This window comes from Pavona decussata, unplaced genomic scaffold, assembly GCF_977016875.1.
Source record: "Pavona decussata unplaced genomic scaffold, jaPavDecu1.1 SCAFFOLD_207, whole genome shotgun sequence".
NCBI classification, from domain to species: domain Eukaryota; kingdom Metazoa; phylum Cnidaria; class Anthozoa; order Scleractinia; family Agariciidae; genus Pavona; species Pavona decussata.
The window spans coordinates 2,851,661-2,861,013 of NW_028145612.1; the positions used below are offsets into that span (position 1 = coordinate 2,851,661).

General features: G+C 38.2%; 1 long non-coding RNA gene across 2 annotated transcripts; it reads left to right on the forward strand.

Annotated features, from left to right (window-relative positions):
* Window positions 1-14: 14 nt before the first annotated feature.
* LOC146460911 (uncharacterized) lies at window positions 15-7,572 on the forward strand. Of its 2 annotated transcripts, none has more exons than XR_014857528.1 (3): window positions 15-613; window positions 6,669-6,732; window positions 7,244-7,572. It is a non-coding gene; the product is annotated as an uncharacterized LOC146460911 (long non-coding RNA). The 2 variants fall into 2 exon arrangements; XR_014857529.1 differs by lacking the exon at window positions 15-613 and adding an exon at window positions 873-2,453.
* Window positions 7,573-9,353: the final 1,781 nt, after the last annotated feature.

The following is a 9,353-nucleotide window of genomic DNA, read 5'->3' on the forward strand; positions in this document are numbered from 1 at the left end:
TGAGCTTCACCTGTGCCCGTAGATGCCCAAATGCATTTTCCTTCCCCTTCCCATCGCCCTCCAAGCCTCAAGAAGTTAAGGAACTTCCTTCTAGCACACAATTTTTGTATTGTTATCTCTCTGGTCGAAACGACACACAATATAGTTTGACAAACAACAACAATCGCCCCTAGGGCGCTATCCATTTGTCCAAAGTTCTCGGTTGAACCGATTGAAACGCAAATGAACGCTTGGATCAAACCGAAACAGGCATTTTCCAGAAGAAATAACAATCTTCGGAGGCTCTCCTTCCCTTTGGGCGGAAACTAACGTCACATTTGCACAAAATTATCACTTCCATTTTTTTTGTGTTCTTGTGCTGTCACGTAAGTGATCTAGGGATGTTTATCTACCTACTGACCGCGCCTGGGATGCTACTGTTAACCGATCAGTTCCAAAAGCCACTGCCGCGGAAATGCTTGTATGTGATTGGGCACAAAAAGATAACGGACACGTTTAACCTCGATCATTAGGTTAGCTGGGATAAACTAGCAACGGTTTCGTGTCGTTATCCAAGAAGACGGATACACAGGTTGAGCAACCCCAAGACAAGACTTCAACTCGAATGACAGAGGTAAGAAGTGAGCTCGTTATATGTGCTGAACCACCTGTGCCGGTTTGATACTAAATCAAAATCTACAATGTGCTGACATTTAAAACATTTAATGAAAAATCTTATAGGGGACCACTTTATTATCGTTACGTCCGTCATAATGTCGATTTTTGCCAACAAACCCAAACTGATTTGTATTTTATTTGCTTGTGAAGTACTGTATACTGATGCCCTCCTATCCGGGGCTTTAAACAGTCTACTTGACCCCAGGGGAGGGGAAATTAGGGATATTTTAACACCAAGCCAATGTTTAATTCCCCGCTATGTCCCGGGGGTCGGGGTTTCAGTTGACTTATGCATAAAAGCAGAAACTAATTAAGCCAACTAAGAGTAAAAAGGACGCTGAAAGACTATATCGATGAAAATTGTAAAGTTAACAAAGGCAACATTTAATAAAGCCATAATTTATGTTTTTGTGTTTAGTTTTATAAGCGACATTAGGTTGGAAAACGAACCCCAATTCCTGGGTAAGTTCATTTTCACTACAAATTAATATTCTTTAACAAGAGTTAATGTAAATCCACTCATCAAGAAAATTAGTTATATGCCATAAAGATAATTTCCTGTCGTTTGTACAAGCAGGCTCCTTAGTGCAGTCGCTGACGACACCACTCTTATCATCTAAACGTGCAAAAAATAAATTTCCTAGAACCATCAGTGCTTTTTTACACAAATCGTTAAAGGAAACAAAAAGCTTGATGAAAATTGTACCATTGTACCCTTTGAGTGGTAATTTTCTTCATGTTCCATCGTTGTCTCTGCCAGCCCGCGTGAAGTCCATCATGCGGTTTATATCGGTCGTGTGTCAGTTTCAGGCAATAAACCTAAACAAGATTGTTAATTACAACTGACCGAAAAAGATCCGCGTGAAAGGGAAAACAAATATCTGTGAAAGAGCTTTGATCCCCCAGAAATGTAAATTTAGAAGTAATTCAGTGTTCGATTTACTTTCGTTTAGTATTTCAAAAGCAGATTTAAAACACACACTGCAAATTCATGTGAAAGGAAAAAAATATTGAAAAAATTAAACCTTAAGATAGGCATTGCTTGGGCCCTGTTTTCCAACATTGTGCCTAAAACAGACAACTGACACAAAACGGTCTGTGTAGCGTTTGGCATTCATTAAAGTTTTCTTTGAAATACAATCGCTGACAGCACCAATCTCACAACAAAGTCGAAACAAAAAGCATGGCGCCCTAGATAAACATGAGAGAGGACATGAAGTGTTGGTAAAGACAAAAAAGTGGACCCCAGCTTATGAAACACGTTAAAAGTAAAATTTTCATAGCCGTCTCCCGGGGGATTTTCTAAAGCAGCCTGAAAATAAATGATGACTATGTCAGTTTTGCACCGTCTTAATCAGAAAAGGAAATATTGAAAAGCAAACAGGAAATTAAACAATACACTAAAGCCTAACTTGATGGAAATAATTATGTTTTTCTCTAAAAGTTTTTCCTAGTCGTGTTTGCAGTAATTTTCATCACAGGTGAAAGTTTGGAAGGAAGTCAAACGGAAATGATTCTTTTCATCCGAAAGGCGGCGTGCCTAATTACCAAAAGCTGTGAAAAAATTATGTATGCCCGCTTTTGCATTAAGGTGCTATGGTAGTTGGAAAATATATTAATTAAGTCGAAAGCTCTGAAATAAAGATTCAAAATTGTCATACATCTATTGGTGCTTCGTTGCAGGACAAACGGTAAGGGAAACCCCAGAGGAACAACAATGAAATTCGCCTTGCATCTTGTCCTTTTAGCAATGTTTCTTGGCCTCGCTACCGGCACTGGTAAAGAAGCGTCTAATGGTAAGAAACTTTCAATGGGCTTCTTCCACGAAGGAATAATTTGATTTAAATTTAATTTGCCAGCCAAAGCTGCGGTACATGCCCTGATGGTATAAGGACGGTCAAACTACTTTGTTGTCAGCTCCGAACATTCGATAACCTTTCGCTCAAAAATAAGGAAAATTATACTATTTGCCACGCCAGTTGCTAATTTCTCACTCTAGATTTTAAACAATTTTTAATAGTCCGAGTTATCATTTTGATAAGTTTCCTGAACCTGCTTCAATTTTACCTTTCAGTCAAACATCGCCGGGTTCCTCTTAATGGCCACATTTATATATATTCTGAATTGTTCTTGTACATGTATTACGTACCCTTTTTTATCATGCTGAGCAACACGCCGCTAAATGATATTCCTTTTGCATGGAAATCGGCCTCTCCTTGCAAGGGCTGTACAATGGATTTATCTATTTCACGACAAAAACCACCATGTATTATTTTGATTTTTCTATCTGAAACCTCATGCAAGAATATCCTGAGTATGTTGTCTATTACAATTTAATACGGTCGACTTTTCAGGGGCACCCAACGACAGTTTTCTCTCAGATCCTTTGAAACGTTGTTTTAGGCTATCTGGAGTGCCTTAAAAGCTCTGTAGGTTCATTTTAGGCCGCGCTATAATATTTTTATCTGTTCGGTCATTCTAGGGGAACTTGAGTCTTTTCGAAATTACTAGGGAATTTTTGTCCATTTCCCGAAAACCTTAGGTCTTATTTCCTTTCCAAAAATCTTAGCTGACCTTTTTTCGGTATCCGAAACGACATTTTTATCAATAAGGCCTTAAATTTCCCATATCACAAACGGTCGAGGTGAAAATTCCCTTTAGAAAATTGTAGGGGATTAAGGACCTTCCGAACAGATCATTTACCGAAACAATCCGTTGGGTGCCCCTGATTTTTCTATAAAATGAAATTTCAAATCCTTGCATATTTCAGCGACAGAGGTGAGCAAATATACAGTTATCCACCGAAATGATTACAAATTTCTCGTATAATATTGCAAATTAATCCCGAAGAGTCGACCGAAGACGCCAAGCTTTTAGAATGGTCCTAAAATTTGGGCAATCAAAACTGATTAACGTGTCTCGATAATACTGAATTCAATGCCTGAATAAAATCATATCTTACTTGATAACTCCTGCTAAAGTCAACACATTGATTACTGGGCAGACTGGCGCAAACACCAACTGGCCAACGGTCTCAAATGTGCGATTTTTCAATCGCAGCCAAAGCGTACTGAAACTGTCTTCGTCACTTAATCTTTTCATTACTGACTTATTTCAGTGCAAATTCAAAAAGAGTCACAGTAAAGCAAAACAAAACATAGTGAACTGATTACGACCTGCGCAAGACTTCACTGCATGCGGTAAGCTAGCGCTATGATTTTCTACAGCAGACCTTGAACAGAGAACAGTCCTAATTACACGGAATGCCCGCAGGGCATGACGTGTCTAGGTTTCGGTCGGGTATCTTTTTTTTCATCGGTGTCGCAAATGTGCACATTAATTTATGCATTAAACTCTGTCCTCCCCTAGTAAGGATATTTTGTTCTGATTGTCTTCAACAGAAGCGGCCCAATCAAAATCTATTTTTCAGGCACATATCACGAGAGAGGGGACCCACTCATCACTTCTGTGTGACGTCAAATTATCATTTGATTTATTCATTAAAACTAGATTAAATTCTTCCCTCTCCCAGAAGGGATCTATTGTTTTGATTGTCTTGAACAAAAGCGGCCCAATCAAACTCCATTATCTGCGCGTATATCACGAGGGAGGGGACCCACTCATCTCTACTTGTGTGACGTCAAAGCAAATCATCATTTGGAAAAGTTGTTTTCGTTCAATGGCGGCCACATGTCTGAATTTAAGACTCCGGATCTGCCGTTTTCAGAGAGAAAACCAACCTTTTTCAAGCAGTAAATCGAAATAATAACTTCTAGGTAGTACTCGACAGTTGAAACGGCGGAAATTGGGAGAGTTCACAGCAAAGAAAATCCGCTTTAAAAAACAGATCGAATGATCAACGCGAAGGATTAGAGCTAGAGGAGGCCAGACCAGTTCAGCGGGGTCATGACGTTATTGCATAGTTATTTCTGGTATGATTCCTAGTAACACAACGATAAGTATCACGCAATATATCTGAATAAAACCATTCAGACAATTATTTCAATGGCCAAGGGAGGATATTTTTTAAATATCTACGAAACATACAATGGGGAATGGGGCTACATTAAGCATTCCGTGTAATGCCATTAGAGGGGCATCTTGTTACCATAATGCTCCTGAAAAGTGTCTCTAGCCCTCGATCACATCTTGAAAACTCCATCTTTCACTGATGATCTGTCTTACTTTATACCATGTCCGAGAATTATACCATAAATTGTTATCTGGTTGCTCTTGAAAAGGAAATCAGCAAGGCCTACCAATATTACTTGATTGTTTTTAATAAAACAATTATTCCCCTCGCGCTTGTTGGATATGAGATGGTTATAGCAAACTCGGCGCCTATCTATTATCCCCTATCCAACTCGCGCTCGTGGAATAATTGATAGTTATTACAGAGGTTATGACGTCATAAACATGCATATTTATACGCTGTCTCTTAGTTCCTTACTAAGGAGTGAAGCCCAAAAAAGTTGCACCGCAGGAGTTAAACGAGTCGTTACACGTAATCGCGGATCGAAAGGTTATCACGGTTTCAAAACCTGCATGCAAAGACGAGAAACAAACAAAAGAGTTGTTTCCATTGCCTTTGAAAACGGTTTAAAGTGTCTGTCTCAGCTTGAACATGCGGCGTAAAATGAAAACCCGCTCCTTACCTACAGCTTATCATTTCTTGATCAGTTTAAGCAAATTTAACCATTGGATTCTTTTTTGGTAAAAACAAAACCATGCTCTTCTGCCTTTGACATGTATATATGGACCTCGAACTTAGCCGGTGAGGTTGCTTGACAAACAGTCGAATGGTGGAAGTGAAACAACTTCGTAATAAATATATGTATCATTAATATAGGAAGAATAAAAAAAATAGCAAGGGGGGGGGGGGGGGGGTTGAAACCCCCTCAACCCATCCCCTGGATCCGCCTCTGGGTTGATTCCGTTCGATCATCTTTACAACTTAGCTGACGTCTAGTGAAATCTGCCACTCCCAGTGAAGACCATCTGAAAGATGAGATGAAACATAAACAAGATCCTCTTAAAGGGGCAGTGTCACCTATTTTTAGCGTCACTTTGAATAGCCAAAAAACATATTTTTATCGATGGAAACGTTGAAATTATTATTCAGTATTGTTAACATTAACTCTACTATCAATCATCTTTGTCTGCGGATGGCTAGGATGGAAATGAATTGCAACTTGAAAAAATTGGCTCGTCTCGTGTATTTTCAAGATAACGCTAATTATGGTTCATTTTTTCCTCGGAGAAAACATTTTATATTTTGCTCCCAGTGCTCTAATACAGTCAACTCTCTCGTAAGCGACCACCCTTGGTGCACGACAAAGTGGTCGCTTACGGGAGGTGGTCGCTTACGGGAAAGATCAATAAAATAAGCCTAATGCTGGACTGATAAATTAATTACCTAAAAATATTACCCTAGTATCTAAAATTAGGCAAATTGAACTAATTTATTTGATTTTTTCACATCTATTCATTCTTCTGACGAAACTTTGTGTAACATTTTGGAACAGATCACTGTAACAATTCCCATTTACCTACAGATCTAATTATAGTAATCTTCTCTGTCTGTAGACTGTCAGTTGTCCGGGGTAGCGTCTTTAAAAATTGAACTTTTGTTGCTTCTGAGTAATTATTTACTCAGATCATACGCGAATATGTTGGGTGGTCGCTTACCGGAAAGAGAAAACAAAAGAATATGTCAAATTTCTGGCCTAAAAAGTGGTCGCGGTCCCTTAGAAATTTGACTGGTGGTCGCTTACGAGAGAGCTCTTGAAACAGTATTTAACTGAGAAACAAAACGGTTGTTTATGAAGTGGTCGCTTACGGGAGGTGGTCGCTTACGAGAAGTGGTCGCTTTGAGAGAGTTGACTGTATTTCAAACTTATAACACCCCCCTTCCCCGGGCCTGTCGTGGAATTGAGAGAACCGAACGTGAAATTAAGTAATTGAACGAGCGGGAATATTCTTACTGATTATTTGCTGTCAATACTTCACAGATAGCCCTACATTATACAGGAGGCATTTCATGGAGTGCTATGTTTGCTGTTATCTCTCTTCGAGGTATGGGACAACGAACTAATCTTACTAAATTATTTCCCTGATCTTACTCAATTAAACTTTGAGCAGTTTGAGCTGCAGCTGGTTGTCTGAAGACCAACTCATATTTTATACACATCCTGGTAGCTATCCAGGGCCCGGTTGTTCGAAAGTTGATTAACGCTAATCCCCGATTAAAAGTTAACCGAGGTTTCCAGCTTGCTCGTTAAAAATGTTTTAATATCTAATTTTAAGCTAAGACTTTTTTGAAAATCTTAATTGTTCAGTAATTAAAAAACTCAAATCCAAGTTTTTGTTAATCCAGGATTAGCTTAATCGGGCTTCGAACAACTGGATCCTGGAGGCCAGAACTCAGTGGTGCCAGTATCTCAGGACTTTGCACATCGCTCTTTTAGATTTTTTAATGCTGCTGTGCTTCTATCAGTTAAACAGAAAACAGCAGCATTCAACACAAAGAAAAAAGAAAAAAACAAGTATAAAGTGACTGTTAAGGTTTTTTATTTGTTTATTGCAGCTGCAAACCTCATATCCGTGAAGAATGCTCCTGTCGAAAGCGGAAGTGACGTCCTTTATTCCCGAGCTCTATGTAAGGACACCTGTAAACAGCAAAAGACGCGGGACTTCCGGACTATGGCATAAATTGGAAACTGAAATAAATCATCTTGTGTCGTAAAAATGTCATTCTTTACTTTCCACGTAATCCATACATGACGGTCTCAATGAGTTAACTGTCAGCCATCAAACAGCCTAAAATTTAACTGTTAACCTTCAAAAAAGGGCAATTTTTACCGTCAACCGTAAAAAGTTAAAGCAGTTATTATTAGCCGTCAAACGGTCAGTGTAAGGTCTTTCAAACATCACTATTTCAGCTATTCATCCCGGACTTCTGGCTCTCAAAGAATCTTTTATAATGATAAACCAGTTTCCATGCTTCTAAATATACTCACTTTATAGTCTTTTCCACTTATATTTGCGTCTCAGCTGATATCACAACTAACTTTCGTCTGGAACAGGGAGCACTTTTCAAAACATTAATGATTGCTGTATTGATAATGTTTTTCCGACCAAAAAACAACCTCTAAAACACAATTGTTAATATAAAAAAAAACACAAAAGTTGATATTAACTTTAACTCATGGAAGAAATTTCCCCTTGATAACCATCAACCGTCTAAAGCCTTAAAATTTAACCGTCAACCGTCAAAGCTATCTCCCAATTGAGACCCTAATACATTCTTGTGTCTTTTTTATCACCGACACCACGCGACACTACGGTACCTTCTTTGTAGCAAATGTCGTAAGTTAAGCAAGGTCAAGCAGTGCCCTTGTCTTCTGTGGTAGGTGCTTACCGCCCTAAACCGTCGCATCTCTGAATTTCTAAAGTCGATTGTGCTGGAAATTTGTAGGGATGTTGGGAGATGATGATAGCAGTCGTTCTGCTGGTGGATCACGCAATGTCGTAAAGGTTTTACTGATCTGAAAGCTACTACAGTTGGTATTACCGCAGAGCAGTTTATGTGTATCCACATTTTTTAAAAGCTTGGGAAACGTGCTAAGTTAATTGATTGCATTTTCTAGTGGTTAATAATAACCTCTTTTATCATGTGACAGAATCAATTTTTTACAATCTCAATACTCGTTGCAAGTTATAATTATTGGTTTCTAAAATTATTTTATAGTAAATATGTGAAGAAGGAACTTTGAAGCAGTCGATGTTCATTTTGATTTTTTTTTTTTTTACAATTCCGTTTCTTTGCTTTTTACAGTGCGACAACCATTACGGGGGTTACTTAAAACTGGCCAATCAGATCACAGTATGATATGAACTGTGAACAATTCCAAAATGTTGGGTTTTAACTGTTGTTTTCGGCCTACTCGTGATTGGTTCAATCGGCTTTGGTAACAGTAGTCGCACTCAGTGTAAATTGAATTAACGAAAACTATTTTAAAAATACAAGCTTCCTCAGGTTCCATTGCCCCTTGACAAAATAAAGTTAATTTCAAGTCTTAAAATGAGAAACTAATTTTTTGCAGTAAGGGGGTTAGTTTCCAAAGAAATTGTGGTACTGCGTTTGAGGGGACTGGAAACGAATGCCCGTCAGCATTCGAATCTGTTTATAGTGGCCAAAACACCTTATATACCCTACCGATAAAACCAAACATTAATTTTTGCAGTGTTATCTAAGAAATGCAGAATTTACACGCAGGGTAAACAGACGATGGAATAAACACGAAATCTAAAAATAAACTTATCATTATTCCTCTCCACATAATGCATTAGAACATTAATAATTATTGACAAAAAAAATTTAAATGAAGCGAAGAAAGAGAAAAAAATAGTTTAACTAATACTTAATCTAAAAAAAGAGCAAGGCTGATTTCACAGTCAGGGAAGTATATTTTTTTGGAAAGATATACTTCCCTGACCGTGAAATCAGCCTTGCTCTCTTTTTTTTTTTATTATTCAGTGTTCTTCATTTTTTTTGCTGATTTGATCCTTCACTACAGGATCCGCTACTTTTCAGTGTCGCGGTGGTCGTTGCAAACTCAGTTAATTACTGGTTTTTACTGACTAATACCGCTTAGCCTTTAACATGCAAAGATGGTTAAACACAGGACATAACT